This window comes from Thermobia domestica, chromosome 17 (assembly GCF_964235325.1).
Source record: "Thermobia domestica chromosome 17, izTheDome1.hap1.1, whole genome shotgun sequence".
Taxonomy (NCBI): Eukaryota; Metazoa; Arthropoda; class Insecta; order Zygentoma; family Lepismatidae; genus Thermobia; species Thermobia domestica.
This window is the reverse complement of record NC_137470.1, coordinates 124,033,754-124,059,959: the sequence shown is the minus strand read 5'-3', so window position 1 is coordinate 124,059,959 and position 26,206 is coordinate 124,033,754.

Genomic DNA, 26,206 nt, shown 5'->3' with positions numbered 1-26,206 from the left:
TTTTCACTTGGCATCACTTCAAACTCCATCGCTGGTACACAATGAACTGGTTTCTCGCAAGTCAGTAGCTACACCTGCAGGAACTGTGTGAAAGCAGCCCGGGAAGCAACACGGACAGTGAGGGTTCGTAGTGTTGGGAATCAACTCGGATGTTATCGTTAGACAAACTTGTCCAATGCAGGAATCAATTCGTACACTACCAAAACCCCAAGGGACGCAAAACGTCAGCAGCGAGTTGATCTTGCTAGGGGGCCGCGGTGGCTTATTGGTCGAGCGTTCACCTCTGGTGCATGGGGTCCTGGGTTCGATCCCAGCCCACGCAAAGTGAACCTTGTGTTGAATAAGCACCGTGTGCGTGGGTTTTCTCGGGGTTCTCCCGTTTCCTCCCACTTTCTTCATTTCACCATTTCATTCATTTCTCATAATCGCCGTCCCCTTTAGCCTAGTCGGCATAATCGTGAAACGTAAAGCTTGATTGTGTCCATTTTCAGTTGATCTTGAGATCTCGTAGCGACTAGGTGTTCGTGTCCATGCGTTTTGTTGTTTCGATGTTTTCGGACCTCTGGAGTCGAAATTTACTCCAGGATAGTACTTGCGCTATCTGTTTTCTGCATTACATTTTTTTCTGTTGTTATCTTGGGGAGTGTTACGGAGATGTGTGCAGAACTCCGAACTAGCAGATCGTGCAGAAGGTGGTCTTTGCAATTTTCTACAGAATATTGGACGTTGCATGCTTAAATATTCTTGTTTTTTACCATCTTTCCAAAGAACCAAGAAGGCTTCAGAGGCGAGACTTCATGAGGACTATTGGGATGACTCTCATTCAAGATCACCTAAAAGTAAGGGGCGAATGCGGAACACTTTCTCGTAGGCTTCGGTAGACATTGTTACGATTAACTGGTGGGAACATCAATGAAAACCGTCCGCAAACAGATTCTTCAGCTAAAAGTAGGAGATGTGCTATTTCTCCTCGAATTGATGACAAAAAACGTCCTTGGATTTGTTCTGTCTGCAACCGAAATGTGCACAAGGGTCGTTCCAGAAAAAAACACTATATGTACTGATTGTCAGTAGAACGACTAAAGTGCCTTTATTTGTTCTGTATGTAACGGATATGTGATTAAGACACATTTTGGGGTCGTCCACATGATACGTAACGCGGCAAAGGGGGAGGGGGTTAGGCCTTGCGTTACGAAGCCTGACAAGGGGGGAGGAGGGGCTTTAGGTCTTCGTTACGTTACATTTTTTTCTGCTGTAATTTTTATTTTTATTCTCAGATTTATATGCAATCTTTTAAACAAATAATTTTATTCAGTTCTTTCTTTTTTATAAATTAGCTAGAATACCCGTTTTCACACGGGGAGAATACGTTTCATTTTGGATATAAAAGGAAACAAAATATCATCAACTTACGGACTCCAAAAACTATGGATTCGACACAAATCGGATCGGTCATTTTCGATCTTTATATATATATATATATATATATATATATATATATATATATATATATATATATCCCAAGTTGCATGGCTAAATTTTAATTTAAACGGCATCGAAAGTGTTACTGTTCATCTCAGCGAACCCAAACACCATGGATTCGACTCTAATATCGGTCATTTTCGAACATTTTGTATATGCCATCCTCCCCTTCCCTCAAGTTGCTGGGTGAATTTGGATTTAAACTCCATTGAAAGTGTCACTGTTTATCTCAGCGACCCCGAAAACTATGCATTTGACACTAACATTGGTCATTTTCAATGATTTTTATATATATGTCTCCCTCTCCCGCAAGTTGCACCTTCAAAGTGAAATGATAAAAAACATCTCAGGCCAGAACTCCATGTACGTTGAAAATTTGAACGAGATCGGTCGGGTGGTTAAGAGTTATTAAGTTACAAACATAGTCACTTTCATTTATATATATTTCTATTGTTTTGCAAAATTGCGAATTATAGCCTATATAAATTGAATCATGCAGAAGAGATTCGAAGACGCACTAGACACCATCATAAATGGTGGCCAACCCTGCATGTATTACAATACACTAAAACTCCATTTTGTGGCTATCGCAGCATTGGATTTAGGGAACATGCTTTTCCGGAGTTAGTTGTTAGTGATCATAACAACCGCCTGAAAATGCCCTCATGTTCCCACTCGTATTGCTATTTTTAAGAATGTTATCTGAAACCTTTGATTTGAATCATTAGTCACTCTATTCTTCTAAGGGGTTTTTTCATGGGAAACAAAAAAAATCTTTTTCGTGAAATTATATTTTCCGCGATGGAACGATCCAGGATTTGTAGATCAAAATAAGATATTAAAACCTAATTCGTACTAAATTTATTTCGTACTAATTTTTTTGTTTTTTGAATTTGAATATTTCTGAAGAAATTGAGTTTATTCTCATTCTCGCACTGATTTAGGACAAGAAGAATATGAAAAGACGTAAACTTAAGTCCGAAGTCCAAAAAAGATGCTCGAAAGCTTGTTCACAAACGAGATGTCTCTGCTCCTTCACATGAGCAGCAACTTCGAATCTGTGGTCGACGAGGAAGAGAACTTTGCATCGTCGACACTGGCGAACTTCAAATGCACGAAGCATCCTGGATCCCTGAAAAAGAGGTCAATGTTATTTCTTTAGATCCTGTTCCACCTTCATCTTCCTTGTCAGTATTTCCTCATTGTCATCATCTGACCGAAAAGGATAGGTGCGATCTCCTTGGGAAAACGACAGTATGCAGTTTTGAAGAATTAGGACTGTTAATTAAGCAATCTTATGGGGTTAAAACATCATTACCATCCTACCATTTTCTAATACGTACCGGTACTTTGATTTATTGGCGAACAGTATAAAAGCATTTTGTAATAAAAGTTTTCCCATTAAAAATAGTGTTTTATTATAATAGCTCCCAAAATAAGCAAGATTGGTGAAAAACCAAAAATAACAAAGGTGTTACGTAACTAACGGGGGAGAGGTTCAGCCTTGCGTTACGAAGTGTGAGAAGGGGAAGGGAGTGGGTACAAATTGGTCAAAAATAGCGTTACGTAATATGTGGACGGCCCCTTAAGACTAAACATTGTGCGTATTGATAGATAGCCAAGCAGGCCCGTAGCCAGCCCAAAAATATGAGGGGGGCGGTAGAAGTTAGGGGGGCGATCCAACCATATTATAGTAGTTCATTTGCAAGGCTACCGTGAATATTTTAGGAGGGACAGTAAAACATTAGAGGAGTCCGGCCCCCTAGTCCCCATGTGGATACGGCCTGTAGCCAAGCAACTGATGAAACACAAAAGCATCAATTGTCAGTTTTTTTAATGACAAGTTACATTTACTCAGCACTAATAATTGAATGCTTCCCTTATATGAAAATAAGTTTATTTTCGTACTTTGTTATTTTCGGATAACAAAAAATTTTATTTCATTTAAGTATGTTGTTTCGCTTCGTAATAATCTATTACTAAAAGACAATTAGTCAAAAAAATTTGAAAATATTTTTTTGTCCCCAAAACTAGTTAAATCCATTAAAGCATAGCACTAGTAAAAGGTCCACAATCAACTGCAAAAGGTAATACGTTTTAACATAGTTTAATTTCAAACCAAATAATGGGGTTAAATCTGACCCCACGATAGTACTTATGCAGTATAAAAATAACGATATTAGTGAAGAATTAATATGAATTATGTTAATAGGAAATTAAATTAAAAATAGCTTACTCTACATAATCTAATTTAAATAAAATAATGATAATAATAAAATAAAATAATACAATAATAGAAAGATGGTAATAAAAAAGTTTTTTATGGTAATCCTGGATACTCTCGTGTTGAAAAACATAGCTTTCCTCAATGCTGCCTCCAGAAGGGCGATGAATACGTATTAGAAAGCACGCTAGTTCACATATTTGGTTAGCGAACCACATATCGAAAAATGTCTCAAATTTATTTTTCAGACCTTCGCCCCTCCCCCTCAAAAATTCCTGGATCTGTCCCCGATATCGGTTGTTGACAATTAACTGATAGTAGTCAAACGCTCTTTGCATAAGGAACAGTTTTCTGTATTCTTTCTTTCTTTTTTCTTTTTTTTTTCATTTCTTTTCGCCCTTGCGCTCTTTTATCGTGCTGGAAAGGGACTCCAACTATGAGCACTGTTTCGCCAGGACGCTTTAAATTAATAAGTTAAAGCGCCCTTGTTTGCACACGCTATGTAAGAACAGCGAGCAGCTCTGAAGTTGAATGTTTTCAAGACCAAGGCCACCGCCACATTTTGATAAGTACCCTGTCTCGTGACTCATCCTTAGGGAGTGAGTATGCCACAGCAGTTGTACTGTGTGTTTCCGTATCATACTGAGATATTTCGTTGGAAAGGAAAATAGTTTTGGAAGGAATCAAAGACGACTGAATATAAAACATTTAAAAGGTATACTCGGCCTGCAAGACTTACATGCCGGGCTTTACTTTGATGAATAAGGACAACCACAGTATATGTTGTGGCACGAAAGTTGTAGTCTACGTATCTGCTATGTGACGTTGCCAAGTGACGACTAATATTTGGTGCGATCAGGAAAAGGGAACCACAGACAAATACACGTGTTTTCAGCTGGCTTTTTACACATCAGACTTGACTTTTGTATGTTGAGAACAGCATCTGAAATCCACCCATAATTCGATATGAGGGTTTCACCACGTGACAGTTCTTGTGGATTGTTAACCCTTTGCAGTTCTAGTGCCTTTTTAGGTACTAAAGGAGTGTCTTCATTATTCGATTAAAAAAGGACCAATAAAGCTTTTAACTTTGTTTTTTTATGTTTTTAAGTCTAGAGGCATTGTAGAACACGTTAAGTATGGTTTCACGCCTTTGTGCGTCAAGACATAGCAGGTGATGACGTCATAACTTTAAAAATATTTTGTTCTTAGGCCTATATATATATATATATATATATATATATATATATATATATATATATATATACACGGTATATATATATACGGTATATATATATATATATATATATATATATATATATATATATATATATATATATATATATATATATTTGGCGGGCTTACTTTTGCACCTAGAAGATTGAAATTTTGCACACACATTCAGTCCACCGAGCAGTATTTATCACATTTTTCAGATCTCTGCGTTAACACACGGAGTCCATAGGGGCAAAAATGTAAAAAAAAAAAAATCAAACCAAAAAATCTATTTTTCCGCGATTTTCACGCCCTAGATACACGATGGAGATATGTGAGTGGTATCGTTTGAAAGGCACTTCTATACTGAAGAGAATAATGTATGACACACGATCAGAGGATACACAAGGATGTTTCAGGAAATATTTTACCTGAGATCAGGGTCTTTTGCGGTAGTCTGGGGATTATTGATAAATTAAATATTTTCCCTGCCCTTACTACTCAAGATAGAAACTTGAAATTCTGTACAAATATTTAGTATTTTTCAGTTGAATTCCAGGTGTCTGCGTTTACACCAGGGTCCAGAGGGGTTAATTTTTAAAAATTCAGAGAAAAATTCTAATTTTTCTCAAAATTTCTCACTTAAGGGACACACTAGGAAAATGTAAATGGTACACTCCGCATCAAAAAATTGCGACAGCTAACGCCGTGCATTTACGCCACCCAATATACCTTCTTACCCCATAATCGTGTCAGGTAAAGAGACCTCCTCTCTCTCCTCCTTTCTTCTCTCCCATACTAAAATTAGCTAACAGCATGAGCGCAATTCTTATTTCAAACTACACATGTATTAGTTTCGATAAAATGAAATAACAAAACCGAGACAAAACAAGATTCATATATTGATGTAGGAAGAAACTGAAACACAGACAATTAAATTGAAACCAATGAATGTCTATTACACAGAGATTCAGAATTGAGGCAGAGAGACAGAGAAGAAAAGGAAAAGGGAAAACGGATAAAACTACGGAATTCATTCGTTGTAAGAAAAGAACCTAACATTATAAAGTTCCGTTTCCAGAAATCCAACAGTAATATAGAAATAACGTTTGCTTTTACATATATTTTAGAACTATTTGAATATATAGATGATGATTTAAACATTCATTATGTCACTTTCATAATGGATAGCATACTCATTTTCAAGTAGAACTGTATATCTCCGAGACACATCTAGGATAATGTCAAAAGTTTAGCATATATGCTTTGTCTCCACGTGCTTCAATTGCAAATTCGGTAGTGTTCATTGGACGTAGCATTGGTCATGTTCTCCATTTCAGACTACTAGTGCAAACTGAACAAAAAACAAAAACGAAACGAAAAGAAAAGAGAAAGAAAGAAAGAAAGAGAAAATTGAAGAGTGCTATTTCACTGCTCAATTTCTATCAGATATACCCTATATTCAAAGTCAAAACTGTATCGTAATGAGAAGTTACAAATGTTGGAAAGGAAAAGTTTATGTTCCTCATAGATGTAGCATGTTTCAAATTTCACCGTGAATAAAACACATTAAATAATAGGATGGGAACAAATTTTGCGTTGAACTTGTATATATAAAATTTTGTTTTCAAAAATCCAAACAGGTTACCATTTTCTAGTCTTTTTAGAAGATTTATCTGTTCCGAATATCCTGCAATGATTTAATCTCTTCCGGATATAACGTAATTTGCACAGATAGAATGAACACTCTAAGAGTTCAAACGGATCATTGTCAGTCGGATGATGTTGGTTAGGTTATAGACCACCACTGGATCGAGGATTGAAATCCGTACTGACCCGGTAACCCAGAGGATAAAAAAGAGTTTTTACTTATTCCCTTGCATTTAAACAGTATTTCTGTGAGAGATGGCCAGGACTGGAGATGTTATCCCCAGAGCACGAAAAACACGACGCCTAAGTTAACAGTTAATTTGATTCTCCAGACGATTTATATCGGACTTCTGCTCCGTTTTAACTTTGGAATATGAAGTGCATATATGTGTGAGAGGGAGAGAAGTGAAAGATGCAAGGACAAGATAGGGAAACGTCAAGAGAGAAAGAGAGAGACGGGACGAATGTAAATATGAAGCATATTTATCGTTGTATTGTATGATGTAGAACGCACACACTGTTTACTCGAACTATCTCCAGTGTTGCCTCGTAAGTTCTACATCAGAAGATGAATCTGTGTTTGCAGTCATTGTTTTATGCGAAAAAATCATACTACCTGATGGGGATTGGAACCAAGATTTTTCATTTGGGAGTCTGACACGTTACCACTATACCACCGATTGCTTTAGATGAACTTTGTTTAACAAATGGTGTAGTGTTTCTTTCTGTGAACGATAACACGAAAAGTATATACTACAGATCAATGATGTTTTTGGAATGTCCTGGTAATTCCCTTGCCCTTTCCCAACCAACATTCGTAAACCGTCTCGCTCACGATACAGGTGTTTGCTTTCACTTTCTTACGTGTTGCTTTTCTAGTATGATAAGTCGATTCTTTACAATCACTTTGTAAAAAGATTAACTTTGACGTGAACAGGATTTGAACCTATGTTAGATAGCTGTATTATTCATAAGGCCATTGCGTTACCTCTACATTATCATGCCACATGAAATTAGAGACCAAATATAACTTACTTTAGCCCTGATCTTTGGAACGAATCAAAGTGCAAAATGAAAATTTATTTATTCGACGGCCTGGAGAGAAATTAGTGGTCACTAATAAAGGAAAAGCATAAAACCCAAAACAATTACAGAAATAAAACATATTTTGCAGCAATTTCGTCGTGCAAGTTCAAAAGTACGTGAATAATAATAATAATAAAAATAATAATAATAATAATAATAATAATAATAATAATAATAATAATAATAATAATAATAATAATAATAATAATAATAACTGTTTACTTTAGAGTATAGTATTCTCTTATTATTATTATTATTATTATTATTATTATTAACATCAACTACCCGCTTCGTTGGGTAAAATTTAGAAAAAATAGTAATATGTTCCGTTACTCATTCACTGTTTAGTATTACTAAAGCGCTCTTTGATATCGGTCATTTTCGATTAGTTTTATATATCCCCTCCCCTCCCTACATTGTGGGGCTTGGCATCTGCAGTTTCATAGTTGATCTCAGCTAGCCGAGAAACTATGAATTCGCCACTGATATTGGTTATTTTAATCATTTTATATGTCTCCTCCTTCTCCAAGTTGAGGGGCTGAATTTGGATTTAAACCGCTTGAGATGTTAATCTCAGCGACTTCAAAAATTATAGATTCGCCTCTTATACCAGTAATTTTTCGTTCTTTTTTAAATGTCGCTCCCCCTCTCCATCTCTTAAGTTACACCGGCAAAGTGATATGAAAGAAACCATCTCAGGTTCGAACTTCATCTAGGTTGAAAATTTGATCAAGATTGGTTTGGTGGTTCAAGAGTCATTAAGTTTTATTTATTTTCATATATATATATCTCCCTTTCCCATTCCCCTCCCCAAGTTCTCCCGTAAAAGTGAAATGAACAAAATCATTTCAGGCTCGAACTTCACCTATGTTAAAAGTTTGATCGTGATTGATCCTTTGTTTCACGAGTTATCATGTTTTATTTATACTTTTAATTTCTCCCTTCCCTCAACCGTGAGTTATATCGTCAAAGTAAATAGATGAATACCATCTTAGGCCCGAACCTTATCAATGTTGAAAATTTGATCGAGATCGGTTGGGTGGTTGAAGAGATTAGGAGCCACAGACATAGTTGCTTTCAATTTTATAATATAGGTTATTATTATTATTATTATTATTATTATTATTATTATTATTATTATTATTATTATTATTATTATTATTATTATTATTATTTGCATACTTTTAACTTGCATCGCGAAATTACTGCAAAATATGTTTTATTTCTCTATTTTTTCCTCGATTGTATGTTTTTCCTTTATCAGTGATCGCTAATTTCCCTCTAGGCCAGCGTTTCCGAATCTTTTTCAACTTGCGGCACATTACGAGCGTTACTTGGATACTTGCGGCACACTTATAGATATTATTATTTGTAAATATAAAACACAGTGGTATTTTTTCTGTGATTATTGATCTCGTCACAGAGAAGAAAGCTCTATCATTGGGTTTTCCCCGTGGTAAATCATTATGCTTATTTTTCATGCTAATTTAAAAGTAGAAAACAATTGCAAAGAAATATTGGACTCAGGTTTTTAAAAATACGCTTTCTTTTTAATCCTGGAACTACACCATAGCATTATCATGACACAAAATACACTGTGGGGTCATATACGACGCATTACAAAATGTATACGTCAGTCGAGTAAGAGCTGGTGCCATGTGCTAATTTATTTTAGATTGGACTACATGAGTACGTCACATGTGATATTTCTAATAGCCTGACAATAGCTTTGATCATTGAACACGAATATTGGATTAATTGTTTACTATTAAATTTTCGATAATCTTCTAGCTGGTGACTTATCTGGCTATATCTATTTGCAACTGGTTAGGTTGGGTTAGGTTATTGTTATGTTGGGTTAGGTTATAGCCAGGTAGGTCACCAGTTAGAAGAATACCAAACTTTCTGTTCCTTAGTTGTATTGCTTGAAACTCATACATGTCTTAAAATTTTTTTCCCGTCCAAATTATTTGAAACAACTACACAAGTTTTGAAAATTCTAATTTGTTCCCATTATTAGTGAAGGTCACTTCACATCCTTGCAGTCGCAACAAGTTCCAAAGCGATGTTTAGCACATAAGCTGCGCAAGCAATACACACATATTGTTTGTCCCGGGGACAGAAAACACACCGACCACAGATCTGCCACTTGGTTATTCTTCACAGTTTGGTTCTGATGTCTCCTCACTCAGTATTGGAGTTATTTCTCCCAGTTTGAGTCCCTTACTTATTGACGCCACGATATGTTGCATTTCAGCCTTAAAGAATCCGAAAGAAGAAAAAATTAAAAAATCTGACAATGCTATTTTCGTACCACAAAAAACACCCTTCGTATATGACCCAGCTGCAAAAAAAAATACGAATAATGTGCAAAACCAACAATTAACTGTTCCTACGTTGACCACTGCTCAAGCACTGAAGCTAGGCAAATCATTAACAATTTAGGTTATTTAGCGTAGGCACAGATGCGTAAGTCGCACGTGGGTCGCCAGCGACTCCAGGGTCTTTCTAAGGTTATAAACTGTATCCAGCCTTTTACTAAGAAGGAATATCAGTAACTAACGAACGAACAAACAAATCTCTTTTACTTTTAAAACACAAATCTAAATAATTTGTCGAAAGGATTGAATGATATTTTAAATTTTCAAGTTACGAAAAAGCCTGCAACACTAAAGAAGCAATAATGGTCATAACAATGATAAGAATTATTTTTTTCAACATTAGAAATATACAGAACAGTAACCCTTGTATGAAACTTAAAATTGTAGATTCATAGTAGAGGTTCATAGTAATGTGAAAAACAAATATACATTTTTCCCTACGTTTTGCAATGTGATTGCTCTAAAATTAATAATTTTGTTTCGATTCAACGCGGCACACCGGTTGGTAAACGCTGCTCTAGTCCGCCGAATATTTTGTTGTGCACTTTGGTGCAAATAACCTTAGAGGAAGAAGCCGGTTCGTTCCAAAGATCAGGGCTAAAGTAAGTTATATTTGGTCTGTAATTTTAGATGGCATGATAGTGTAGGAGTAACGCAGTGGGCTTATAAATAATTACAGCTATCTAACGTAGGTTCAAATCCTGTTCACGTCAAAGTTAATTTTTTACAAAGTGTAAAGAATCGACTTATCATGCTGGACAAGAAATACGTAAGAATGTGAAAGCAAACACCTGTGTCATGACAGAGACGATTTACGAATGTTGGTTGGGAAAGGGCAAGGGAATTACCAGGACATTCCAAAAACATCATTGATCTGTAGTATACACTTTTCGTGTTATCGTTCACAGAAAGAAACACTACACCATTTGTTAAACAAAGTTCCTCTAAAGCAATCGGTGGTATAGTGGTAACGTGTCAGACTCCCAAATGAAAAATCTTGGTTCCAATCCCCATCAGGTAGTATGATTTTTTCGCATAAAACAATGACTGCAAACACAGATTCATCTTCTGATGTAGAACTTACGAGGCAACACTGGAGATAGTTCGAGTAAACAGTGTGTGCGTTCTACATCATACAATACAACGATAACTATGCTTCATATTTATATTCGTCCCGTCTCTCTCTTTCTCTTTTGACGTTTCCCTATCTTGTCTTTGCATCTTTCACTTCTCTCTCTCACACACATATATATGCACTTCATATTTTAAAGTTAAAACGGAGCAGAGGTCCAATATAAATCGTCTGGAGAATCAAATTAACTGTTAACTTAAGCGTCGTGTTTTTCGTGCTCTGGGGATAACATCTCCAGTCCTGGTCATCTCTCACAGAATTACTGTTTGAACGCAAGGGAATAAGTAAAACCTCCTTTTTATTCCCTGGATTACCGAGTCTTAGTCGAATTACCGAATCACCACGTATTTCAATCCTCGACCCACTGGTGATCTATAACGTAACCAACATCACCCGACTGACACAATGATCCGTTTGAGCTCTTAGCTTGTTCATTCTATATGTGCAAATTACGTTACATTCGGAAGAGATTAAATCAATGCTGGATATTCGGAACAGATAAATCTTCTGAAAAGACTAGAAAATGGTAACCTGTTTGGTTATTTGAAAACAAAATTTTATTTATACTAGTTCGACACAAAATTTGTTCCCATCCTATAATTCAATGCGTTTTATTCACGTTGAAGTTTGAAACATACTACATCTATGAGGAACATAAACTTTTCCTTTCCAACATTTGTAACCTCTCATTACGATACAGTTTTGACTTTTAATATAGGGTATATTTGATAGAAATTGGGCAGTAAAGTAACACTATTCAATTCTCTCTTTCTTTCTTTCTCATTTCTTTTCGTTTCGTTTTTCGACTTTTGTTCAGTTTGCATTAGTAGTCTGAAATGGAGAATATGACCAACGCTGTCTTCTGGGTATATTAAAATGTGTTTTGCATCAATACGTTCAATGAACACTATCGAATTTGCAATCGAAGCACGCGGAAACAAAGCATATGTGTTAAACTTTTGACATTTTCCTAGATGTGTCTCGGAGATATGCAGCTCTACTTGAAATTGAGTATGCTATCCATTATGAAAGTGACATAATGAATGTTTAAATCATCCTCTATATAGTCGAATTGTTCTGAAATATACGTATAAACAAACGTTATTTCAATATTACTGTTGGATTTCTGGAAATGGAACTTTATAATGTTAGGTTCTTTTCTTACAACGAATGAATTCCGTAGTTTTATCCGTTTTCCCTTTTCCTTTTCTTCTCTGTCTCTCTGCCTCATTTTGTGAATCTTGTTTCGTCTCGATTTTTTTATTTCATTTTATCGAAACTAATACATGTGTAGTTTGAAATAAGAATTGCGCTCATGTTGTCAGCTAATTTTAGTATAGGAGAGAAGAAAGGAGGATAGAGATGGGGTCTCTTTACCTGATACGATTATGGGATAAGAAGGTGTATATTGTGTGGCCTAACTTCACGGCTTTAGCTGTCGGAATTTTTTGATGCGGAAGTGCAATTTGAGAGGCTGCTCTATTGTGAAAAAGCGAGGTATGAACGATGATCCTACGATCAATAGGGATGATGCTCTAGCCGCTTGACTGAATGTCTATAATTTACTTTTAAGCATAGAACACTCTGTAAAACAGAGCACACTCTGTCTTAACAGATGATGTGTCAAAAAAGGAGTTCACATTCTCATTTGTGGGAATATTCAAGTTTAAGTAAAGTCTAAAATCATAGCCTTTTACATTAAAAATATTGTGTTATATGGAATATGGCGGAATTCAAGATGGCTTCGAAGGTGACCCCACTCGAGATAAATGCAATAATGCTAATTGTAACATTTATTTTGCCTCCGTCCACGCACGTCGTTATTATTGTTCTGTCCCAATACTTTTGACTAACCTGTATCCAGCTCCACATGTGTCTTCTCACAGTAAAATTAAACTAATCGTTTCTACATAATATTTTTCATACTATACTTTGATCCCGGGGGTAGAAATGGAATTTTGGAACTAAGGGGAAGTCAATAATAGATCAAATTTGATTGGGTTATGTCACGATAATACAAATTCAGAAAGACGGGTCTGCAAGTAAACTTTCATGGAGAATGACTTAAGCAATAGCGATTGTTGGAGAACAATCAACAAGCAAAGAAAACTTATATCAGCATTCATTTTCCTTTTTCACTAATAACTACAGATATTTTTCCTTCTTTTGCACAAACACTTTAACTTGCCAAACGGAGAATATCCGCTTGTGCATGCTGCTTTCCTCTGTTGCTTTGATCTCAGGTTTTCAGCCGTGGGACAGTATGTACCGGGACGTTTTGACGCGGGGTCTTTTTCACTCAGGCCCATTTTATGGTGGGCACTTTCGACTCGAACCCTATTGACGCAGGGCCGTTCTGACTTCGGCCCTTTTGATCAGGGCCTCTTTCAAGCGGGCTCTGTTGTCATCGAGCACGGGCTCTTTTGACCGGGAACCTTTTTAATTTGGACCCTTTTCACTCGAGTCCTTTGGTCGGCGAGCCCATTTGACACGAGCCCTTTAGACGCGGGGCAGTTTTTGACTCGGGCATTTCGGTCCTCGCCCTTTCGTCCGTACCCTTCTGACATAGAATATATATTCAGCAGCTAAAATGCGTGGGGGCATGGGGAAGGTATGAGTAAATAGATGATCAACGATCCAGAGCGCAGTAAAATTAGTTACGAAGCTGGTCATATCTCTTTCATTTTCCTGATTTGCACTCCTGTTCTCATGCTTTTTAGCCGTGGAATTTAACTTACCGGGCCATTTGTCACGGGGCCTTTTTGACAGGGGCCTTTTTGACGCGGGACTACCTTGATTCAGCTTCTTTTAACGCGGGGCCTTTTTGACTTGCTTTTTGTCGCGGGCCCTTTTGACATGAAACCGTCTTGAACCGTGCTATTTTGAGGAGATGTCATTCTTTACCCGGGCATTTTTGAGATAGGGCCTTTTTGACTCGGACCCTTTTGTCGCGTCGACCTTTCAACTCGGGCTCTTTTGACATTGGGTCTCTTTTGACTCGGACCGTTTTGTCGCCGGTCCCTTTTTACTCAGGCATTTCTGTCTTCACCCTTTTGTCCGTGACGTTCTGATATATATATATATATATATTCACCAGCTGAAATGTGGGGGCAGGGGCAGGGATGAGTAAATAGATTATGAACGATCAGGCGCGGAATTGTGTTTGCCGGGCCCTTTTGACGCGGGTCTGTTTTGACTCGGGCCTCTCTATTCTCGCCCTTTTGTCGGACCCTTCTGATATGGAACCATATATATATATATATATATATATATATATATATAACGCAGAAGCTGAAATGTGGGGGACAGGGGGCGGGTGTGCGTAAATCGATGATCCAGGACGCAGCAAAATTAGTTACGCCGCTGGTCATATCTCATATCTCTTTCTTTCTCCTGATTTCCACCTCCTAATCTCAATCTTTTTAGCCGTATAATTGTATTTACCAGGCCCTTTTGACGCGGGGCTCTTTTGGCTCGTCCCCTTTAAACGCGGGCCCTTTTGACTCGGGGATTTCTGTTGCGGCGCCATTTCAACTGTGGCCTTTTGACACGGTACCGTTTTGACCTGTGTCTTTTTGAGGCGGGGTCTCTTTTGACCCCGGGCATTTTTGAAATAGTGCCTTTTTGTCGCGACGACCTTTCGACCTGTGCCCTTTTGACTCAAATATTTTTGTTCTCTCCCTTTTGTCCCTGCCCTTCTGATATATATATATATATATATATATATATATATATATATATATATATATATATATTCACCAGCTGAAATGCGGGAGAAGGGGGGAGGTATGAGTAAATAGATGATCAACGATCAGGGTGCACTAAAATTAGTTACGCCAGTGGTCATATCGCTTTCTTTCTTCTGATTTCCAGTCTTGATTTCAGGATTGTTAGCCGTGTAATTGTATTTACCCGGCCCTTTTGACGTGGGACCGTTTTAACCCGTGCCGTTTTAAGGTGGGGTCCTTTTGGACCCGGGCTTTTTGACATATGGCCCTTTTGACTCGGCCTCTTTACTGACGACTACCATTTGACTCGTGCCCTTTTGACGCGGGGTCCTTTTTGACCCGGCCTTTTTTAACATATTGCCCTTTTGACACGGCCTCTTTCCTCGCGAGGACCTTTTGATCCGTGCCCTTTTGAGGTGGGTTCCTCTTTGACTCGGGTTTTTGACATATGCCCCTTTTGACTCGGGCTCTCTTCCCGCGACGTACTTTTAATAAGGGCCCTTTTGACGAGGGAAACCTTTTGATGCGGGGTAGTTTCGACTCGGGCACTTTTGTCACGGGGCCACTTTTGACCTTGCTCTTTTGAGGCGGGGTCTTTCTAACCGGGGCCATTTTGACTCCGGCCTTTCTATCCTTGCCCTTTTGACATGGAACCATATATATATATATATATATATATATATATATATATATATATATAACGCTGAAATGCGTGGGACAGGGGCGGGTATGAGTAAATCAATGATCCAGGACGCAGCAAAAATACTTACGCCACTCTTCATATGTCCTTCCTTGGCTAATAGGCTACAGTGGCGATTTTAAAAAGTAAGACGATATACGTTATCAATGATAAATGTTATGACTAATATATATTGGGCAATAAATCAAAAAACTCTATATCGGTCTTTAACCCCCCCCCCTCTTCCCTTTGGAAAAAATCCTGCAGGCCTTAGTGATTATCATGTTGCTTAATTACTTTACACGGAATAAATACTGCTGTGTTTTATTTAATAATAAGAACCTTATTTACATTTATTACGGCCCTTGCTTGACGACAGCGAAACACATTCACGTTCAACTTAATCAGTTTCCATTCTCAAATGAGAACAGTGAGGCGAATCAAATAATTCACGCACATATTTAAGACTTAGAAAAATGTGCTGCGAACATGTCGTAGTAAATTCCTGAAGAGTGAAAAGCGCTTGCAGCAGTTGTTAGCAGTTATTAACTTCACATATAAGACAATAAATTGAAAAACTGAAAATACGAATCTTTTCAGATATGACAGTTCGCTGATGCTTCAAATCTATGCCTTTACTCCCTATACCTACGTTATTTCCCAAGTCAAAATAAAAACTCTTCAAAATTAATCACAATTTCTTATGCAACCATCCCTTCCTTGGAGTACTGCGTAGTCACATACCCGTCACGGCGATGTAAAGGCACTTTTGGCGACGAGGACACATTAGCATACAGGTCCTGGCCGATACCTTAAGAAATTCCTTCCCTTTGTTATTGTTCTATACCAGTTTCTAGTGTAAAATGGTGTCTGAATTGTACCTGGTGTCTGTCAAAAATAAATAATAAATAAAATAATCAAGTCAACAATTGTCAAAATGTATAATCAAAACTGAACTGAACCGAAATGAAATCTTTACGTTTTATGTCCCAAAGTTATGCCGGCAAGGCTAAAGGGCACGGTGATGATAAAAAATGAAGGAAATGGTGAAATGAAGAAAGTGGGAGGAGACGAGAAAACCCGAGAAAACCCACGCACTCAGTGTTAATCCATTACAAAGTTCACTTGGTGCGAGTTGGAATCGAACCAAGGATCCCGTGCACCAGAGGTGAACGCTCTACCCACTGATCCACCGCGGCCCCATAAACAAAACTGTGAATACTTGTAATGTAAATCATGACCAAACGAACTGCTGTTGTTTATTGCAGAATCGTACACCTGGAAACGGTTGCAATGGAAAATTCAGAACAGCAGACATGTGACTGTGGAGTGATGATATCCATGAGTTCTGAGAAAGGACTTGGTTGATGTGGTGCAATCAGTATGATCATACTGTTGATGCTTTTTCTTTCTGTTTAGTAATTAGAGTGTTTGTGACCGGTAAGATGGCTGTGGCATTGAGTGATTACAATGAATCTGCACTAGAGACATGTAGTGTTGGTGTGTTTGTTCAAGATGAATGCCACAGAACAGTATATACTTCTAAATGTGGCTTGATACATGTGACTGACTTACCTTTGCCTGATAGAAACTTCCTGTTGTGGAGAAGTGGTATGCAGACAGTTGGGTCAAGTTCTGTAATGACTGAGTGTATGACTGTGTGCTGCCACCACAAAAAGATGTATGTGGATTACTTTCCTTCTCTTCAAAGGAATTGTGTTGATTCCTTCAAAGTGCACAAGAAGGTCATCAAACGTAGCCTTCGTGAAGCTAACATGTCGACAGTTCTAAAGGTGAAGGAGATGTCAGGGGTGGACATGAAGCCTGGCCAGAAACTGTGTTCCAAGTGCTTTGTTAGACTAAAGGAAAAAAATAGTGTGGACAACAGTGATGAGGACTATGAACCCTCTACGGTGCCATTTGTATCTCCTGAGTTACAGACATCAGTGAGTGCTTTAGGTATTTCACCGATAAAGCCCCAAAGCGTTAACGTAAGAGACAGAGGTAGTTATGCAAGAAAGAAACTACGGCAGATTGACTGAGTGGCAAAACGTAAATTAAGTGAGGATTTCGCGATTGATGAGCATAAATTAGCAATAACGAAAGAGCAGTCCAAATATGACAAATGTTCAGACCTTGATAAAATATTGGAGGACATGAAGAAGAAATGTGCAATGTCAACACGTCAGGAAATAAATGACAGTACTTACTCTAGTTCCAGACAGTTGGTCAATAGAAAAAACTGCTCATGAATTTCAGGTGTCGCATTATCTCGTCAAACAGGCTAGAAAGTTGAAGATGATCGATGGACCGCTAGCACATCCTACAAAACTAATAGGAAAGGCTGTAAGTCAAGAAACTGAACGGGTGGTCCAGGAATTTTATGAAGACGATGAGAATAGTAGGATGTGTACAGGCAAAAAAATAATATATATTATTGAAGGTTAATGGAGACAAAATTCAGATACAAAAACGGTTGTTGTGTAATGTCTCCGAATTGTATGTCTTATTCAAGCAACAGTATCCCAGTGTTAACGTGGGTGTGTCCAAGTTTTATAGTCTTCGTCCAAAATTGGTAATTTCGGCTGGTGCGAGAGGTACACATAATGTATGTGTGCCAGACACACCAAAATGTGAAGCTAATGCTGTCTGCTGTAAAGTTAAATTTGGACCATCAAGAGGCAATGAAGGTAATAACCTGCGATTCGAATTCGTATACATGCATGATTCACAGATGTGAAAAGTGTCCAGGGAAAGGGAAACTCGAGAAATATGTAAAAAATATCATGTTCAATGAACTATGTATGGATGAGGAAGACATGGTCACATTCAAACAGTGGACACATACTGACCATACAACTCTCGAAACCAAACAAGAGACAGTTGCAGATTTCGCACATTCACTTTGTGAAAAAGTAGATAAGCTAACTGTTCACAGTTTTACAGCGGCAGCCCAGTCATCATACCTTAGACAATCCAAAGATAATTTAGCCACTAATGAAATAATAATAATACTTGATTTTTCAGAAAATTATTCCTTCATCATCCAGGATGAAGTTCAGGGGTTTCACTGGAACAACAGTCAAGCTACAATTCACCCTTTTGCTATATACTACAAAGATGAACAGGGCAAACTGGCAGTGCTAAGTCTTGCTATTATTAGTGATCACTTAGTACATGACTCAACAGTAGTGCATGCACACATCGAAACTATTATCGGCTACATCAAACAAAAAATACTCCATGTTAGATCGGTGAAATATTTTACTGATGGTGCAGCTAGCCATTACAAAAACTGTAAAAGTTTTAAAAATTTATGTATGCATTACAGTGATTTTCATTTGTAAGCTGAGTGGAATTTTTTCGCTACTAGTCACGGTAAGAATTGATGGTATTGGCGGGACAATTAAAAGACTAGTAGCAAGAGCAAGTCTTCAACACACAACTGATGGGCAAATTCTCACACCCCAACAGTTGTTTAAATGGGCGGACGAAAACATTAATGGCATCAAATTATTCTTTGTTTCTGCAGATGATGTAAGAAAGTGTGAATTGGTGCAACAGAGCAGGATGCAACATGTGAGAACTGTTGCCGGAACCAAAAGTCATCATTATATTCGTCCTGTTAATTGCAGTGAACTAGAAATGAGCAGGCTATCTGGACACAACTTCAGGTACTGCGTGCGTGTCCGTGTAGATACTAAGCAAGAGCTTGATTTTCAAAGACGTCTGAGTAGCATCCAGCCAGGGTGTTATGTTGCTTTTGCATATGACAGCAATTGGTATGTGGGCTGTATAGTTCAGTATTGCCAAGAGGAGGGAGACATATTGGTGAACTGCATGACACCAGCCGGAACTGCTACAACGTTTGCTTGGCCTCAGTTTCCTGACGAACGCTGGGTTCCCTTTGAACATATCATAATGGAATCACCAGTTCTCTCCACAGCCACTGACAAGCAGTACTACATTGACCAAGGCATCAACACAAAAATTTGCGAAAAGTGGGACTCGTTTTCAAAGAAATATAAGTAACTTAAAGGTGAAAACGCCTCTATTTTAATGTTCCAAGTGTAAGAATATGATATACCTGTACAACCACGTAGATATACATGTACTATCACGTAATTACTGCCTAATCACTGTTCAAATTTAAACATAAATTGCGCACAGAGTTGTAAACTTTACTGTTATAACGTTTACTAATGTCCAGCGCTATTGCAACAGGTTTCTTGTTAATAATTTACATTATGAATATTCATATTTATGCTTATGCACATAGTCAATTGTCGACCACATATTGGCATATTACGGTACGAGCTTTTCATTCATCAGTTATGTTTTGCTGATTCGTAACTTCCACATACCTTGGAGTAACAAGATGTAATTTATGTGACATTTACATTATATTACGGTCATCATGTATGCAAGTATAGAAGTTCGTATGAGCTATCAGAATTGTGCTACAGCGTTGCCAACTTGTGTATTTTTCGTCGTTTTTGCTTTTTTTCGCGTTTTTATTGTTAACTTACAACAAAAATAAATGACCAACTGTTTTGTTATTACCCTGTTTGAAAGTCGGCAAGGTGGTGTATCCAAGGACTGGTAGAGGTTCGCCCCATCTACTTTCTTCTTCCCATAAAAATGCTGAAATTTGTAACATTTTACTATTTCGTTTTTTTCTTTTGATTTGAAATGAATATATCAGCCAGAATTTTTGCTGGAAATTCATTCTGCTACTGTTAGTACAATCTATGTGTTTAGTTCTGTACATCCTGTAAATTTCACTTTGATGTCATTTATAATGAAACAGTTGTGAGCGTCTGAAAATGTGCCGCGGGCAACATTGCTTATTTCGACAAATATTGGGCCTACGCAGAGTGGTGCGTATCTTATTATAACTTTGGTTTCATTTACCAGAATGTTTTTAAATTTGGTATTTTATCTCTTAATACTACCCAGCTCATGTGTATAACTTTTTATGAAAATCCAAGATGGTCACTGGGAGGGGGTGGTTGAACTGAGGTGGAAAAATGAAATGAAATCTTTGAGTTTTACGTCCCACGGTTATGCCGGTTAGGCTAAAGGAGACGGTGATGATGAGTAATGAATGAAATGGTGGAATGAAGAAAGTGGGAGGAAACGGCAGAACCCCGAGAAAACCCACGAGCACGGTGTTTGTCCACCACGAAGTTCACTTGGCGGAGGCTGGGATCGAACCCGGGACCCCAAGCACCAGAGGTGAACGCTCTACCACTGAGCCACCGCGCCCCCTCGTTGAACTGAGGTGGAATGACCCATGACGGAAGAGCATAGACTGAAAGTATTTGAGAACAAGATCCTCAGACGAATATTCGGACCCAAAAGGAACGGGAATGGGGAATGGCGGAAACTTCATAACGAGGAACTACATAATTTATACGGTTTACCAAACATTGTTAGGGTCATCAAGTCTAGGAGACTCAGGTGGACAGGTCATGTAGCCAGGATGGAAAAAAGTAGGATCGCTTTCAAAGTCTTAACTGGAAGACCAATCGGAAAACGACCTTTAGGAAGACCTAGGCGCGGATGGGAGGACAACTTTTAGACGGATTTGGCAGATATAGGAATACAAAGTAGAAACTGGATCCAGTTGGTTAAGGATAGAAGTCAGGGAAAGCTTTTGTGAACGTGGAATTGATCCTCCGGGTTCCATACGCCATAGAGTTAGTTAATTTTAGGCGAAATTTATGGACTTTATATGTATTTCGTGCGGCTAGCTAGTTTCGATTTAAAAAAAAATATGTCCCTGCCAAACATCATTAACATTCGCGAAAAGAAAAGGGTTATATTGATAAACGTTGCTGTAAGTTATTTCCATAATGCTTGAGACACATTGTTTGGGATAGAAATAGGTAAACGACTGGGGATTAATTCAAAATTAAATCCCAATACTTCCACCTAAATCACATAATTAACATTTAATACTAATTCATAATGTCTTTTCTGCAGTTCGCGACTTGTATTATACGAGAAGAAAGTTTTGATTTAAATAAAAAAGAATCGATTTAAGTAAAAAAAATTAACAAAAATTATATTTAAAAAAAAAACATGATTTTTTTCACCCTGGTCAACAGTCTCACTCCCAAAAACAAATAAAAAGATCCACACTCGTCATATTATTTTGTCAAAAATAGGAAAAGAGTATAGCTAGAATTATATTTATATTTGCAGGTAGTAACTTGCTTCTTTACAAAAATAAAATTAATAATAACCACAGAGAACATGCATCAATAAATAAATCAACACATAATATTACTCTGATCCTTAACACACGCCTTCACATTCATACATCCTGCGGAGTATTTCGTTTGTGATTCTAGTGTCAGCAAAAATGCCTAGAAATAAAGGCGCTTTCGAGTTAACTGCCGCTCAAAAAGACGAGATTATTGGCCGTGCTGCTAATGGTGAGAAATTGTCTCTCATTGCTAAAGATTTTGAGTGTGATCCTAGAACCGTGAGAAAGTGGCTGGATCGTCATAGGGAGCAGGGAAACAGAGAATGGACTAAGTCAAGACCCAGAAGTGGAAGACCGCGGGCAACATCAAAGACCCAAGATGAAGCTCTCGTTGAAGAAGTACGGAACCATCCTTTGCGTCATCGGTCTGTGTTGAGAGACAAAGCTGTTGAACTAGGATGTTCACACAAGACAGTTAGGAAACGGTTTACTTCCGCTGGACTCCATCACGCACAACCAGCTATGAGAACTATTTTGACAGATTACCACAAGGAAAGGCGTTCAGAATGGGCTAAGATGAAAGTAGTAATGGCGTTACTTTACCGCACTCTTAATAATCCAATTTGGGTCCCCATGCACCATAGTGAATGAATTAGGGATGCTTTGGCCCGGGATTACGTCACCTATTGAAATTTTGCTTATGCTTATTCAGGGGCCATGCACGCTGGTACGAATGAATCAGAGGTACCTTGGCCAGGCTATGACGTCATTGAATTGGGAATATTGGATCAGAGGTCATGATGATTCTTTAAAATTACTAAAAATATGATCTTGATGATTCATTATGTTATGAAATAATACAGGTTTACGAATGCTTTCGTTCCCTTTTATGGCATAAAATTTGGAGATTGTTATATCTTTGATGAGATGGACTAACACGGGTGCAAATGAAATCTTTAGTTTTACGTCCCACGATTATGCCGGTTAGGCTAAAGGCCCATACAGCAGAGGTGAACGCTCTACCACTGAGCCACCGCACCTCTACTGGTATGAATGAATTAGAGGTAGTTGGTTCGAGCTAATATGTTCGTTTGACGTCACTGAACTGTGATTTTTAGCTTGGAGCTTATGATGGCTTGTTTCGTTCCCTTTTATGGGTATAAAATTACCAAAACAAGGTTTGATCTCTTTCTTGATGACCTATTACATTATGAATTAGTAGACCCCAGTAATAGTATAAATTAGTATTAATATGAAACTCGAAAACTTTGGAGTTCCTTTGTGGCTAACCGGTTAGCGTATGCGCCTTTAACGTGGGAGACCAGGGTTCGATTCCCGGAAGGAGCTCATGCGGTTTGGATTGTTATCCCTTTGATGAGATGGACTAACACTGGTGCAAATGGAAATCTTTAGTTTTACCTCCCACGATTAGGCTAAAGGAGACGGTGACGATGAGAAAGGAATGAAAGTGTGGGAGAAAATTGGAGCATAATGTTGTCCACCACAAAACTATTTTTCGCGGGGTTTGAACCAGGGACCCCATACAGCAGAGGTGAACGCTCTACCACTGAGCCACCACGTCCCTTATTAGTGCGAATGAAGTAGAGGTATTTGGATTGAGGTAATGTGATTGTTTGATGTCGGGGTGAACTTATTTCACTTTTGGGACCCCCCACATGGACCATAGTGAATGAGTTAGAGATGTTTTGGCCCGGGATTGCATTACCTATTGAAATTTTTGCTTATGTGTACTCAGGGGGCAGAGATCACTCAGGACACATCAGATCACATTGATTTACATCAGGAGTTGGGGGGGAATGGAGGGGAGTATCGCACCTCGTACTCTTTGATGAGTATAAAAATATTAAAATTTGGACGTTTTTAACTTATTCTATTATCTTTCGCGAGACATTTTCGTTATATAATAGAGTACAATGATTTACTTTTTGGGAGTTATCGTTCCCTTTGGAGCCTTATTACGTTATATGGAGACATATTTAAAATTATTCCATTAAATTTGATAAGTACTTTGTGATCCATTTTGTTCCGCTTCAGGGGTGAACATGGATACCTTGCAATCGTCCCGAGTTCAATTCTTGGTGCTAGTTTAGGAAATGTTGAATTTAATGTCCCCGCCGATGATGAGAAATGATGAAATGAGAAAACATCATAAACTTACTTGCTTGCGGATTGAAGCAGAGACCTCACACATCAGAAAAAAACGCTGAGCCACCATGCCAACTTCAGTGCGAGCAGTTTTGCGTATGAAAAAGAACATGATCAGATTATGTTACATTACACATTTCTCCTCGTTCTTAAGCATAGAAGTTTGTTATTGTGAAATTGCAGCATGTGCTTTTACGAAGAGTACTACATCAGCATTTTTCTCAGCTGACGGACTTTTAAAGCTCAACTTTACATTTATGTCAAAGACAGGTTCATAACATATCGATGAGTGTTACATTTTTCAATCAAGTTTAAGGAAAATGAATCAGATTTTTAGATGTGTTAATTTGAATGTCGTAATAAACTAACGAGGCAACGGTATGATGTCATGATCAGAATCGCGATACTAGATGTCGTAACGATTGATGAGTAAGGAGAAAAGACGTTACGATCGATTGTTACATCACGTTTCGGCTCATGATACATGATGAATTCTGTGTTTTCATTTGTTCTTCGTGATGTCATTTATTAGTTTCCTTGTTTTTGATTGGCTGATAGTGATGTCACTTTATAGTTGAACACGTTTCTGGCCTAAATAAAAAATCCATTTTCATTTTCAAGTCCTACTTCCACGAAGATCGTGAATGAACGAAGGTGTACCTCTAGTGACAGCGTGACTTTACTTCGTTCCTTGAATTTGAGGTAAGTATCAACCGCGTTTTCTTAATATCAATGGAGTGCTTTTGAAATGTGGATAACATTGTTATCACTGTTTTTATTTTAGCATGAAATATTTAGCAAATGGAAGAATAACCCTCACTTACTTGACCGGGGATCGAATTAGGAATCCCACACATTAGAAGTAAGCACAAGAAATTTATTGATTGTGGTTTAGCGTCCCTTCAGTAGTGGGGGCTAGGAATACAGCTTAATGTTGAATTTGAGCGCATACTGGGTGTTGAACCCGGGCCACATCCCACACATTAGAAGTAAGCACGAGAAAATGATATCATTTGTTGATTTTGATTTTAGCGTCCCTTCAGTAGTGGGGCTAGGAATACAGCTTAATGTTGAATCTGAGCGCATACTGGGTGTTGAACCCGGGCCAGAGGTGCGTAAAGCTAACCACTTAGCTCAGTTTCTGAAAGTTACCATTAACGTAAACAAAGAAACTACGCACGAATTTGTTTCCTACAACGTGAGACGTGGACTTGCAGTTTAATGTGGGATCTGATCTCCCGCCGAGAAACGAATTCGAGTCTTTATTGCCTTAGCTCGAGAAAAGCAAGCGCAAGAGATTTTGTTTTCGTTTCATGTTCGTTATACGTTTTAAAGTTCAGTGTCAGGGGAAAATGCTTACTACAATGATTCTCTCAGCTGAGTTGGAAAACAATTTCATTCATTCTTTTATCACTACAGAAAGTTAGGTCAGTTACATATTGGTCCCAGGTTTGATTTCCAGTATGGCAATAAAAATTTTTAACAGTAGAACAATTTGAGATATGATAATTCTTTTTAGGATTGATCGTGTAGTCATTTTGATAACATTAAACGTGTTAGTGATCTCTGAATTCAATTTTAATCCGTTCTTTTTTTTTCGTTTTAGATATTTGTTTTCTTTGCCTATTCCTTTTTTGCTTACCTTACCTTTTTACTATTTGAATATGGCTACTTCTGGCTTTACTGTCTTGCGAGAAATCAATAGACATTATCGGCGTTTTAATCTCGAAGGACGAATGCTGGAAATTCAAATTAATGCTCCGACTAGTGACACAGATATTGTTGAATGGGTTCAGACTTCTTTTCAACAGATGTTGGATTACTTATTGGAAAATGTCGACGAATTATCGATGGTTGGATTATCGATTTTATCTCATGATGAGAAGAACAAACCGTTTTATTTATCTTTTCGGCGTGCAAGTAATCTGACACTGGAAACTTTATGGGCTTCCTTTGATCGCATCCTTCAAAGTAACGATAGTTTTCTCATGAACGAACCTTTCATTGTACATTTTCATCATGTGGATGTGCCCCGTGGATTTGGATTGGTGCGTCGAGGTCTTTTATCAAACGACGAATTATTAAAGTGCAAGAAAGGCATTCTACGTGTAAAAAACACGGACAAGAAATGTTTGGCTTATGCGATTGTGATTGCTATTGGTTTAAAGAAATATAAGGATACGAACAAGAAACTGTACAGGCAATATCAGGACCAAAGAAAGTGTGTTGTTCTCCCTGGTGTACATGAA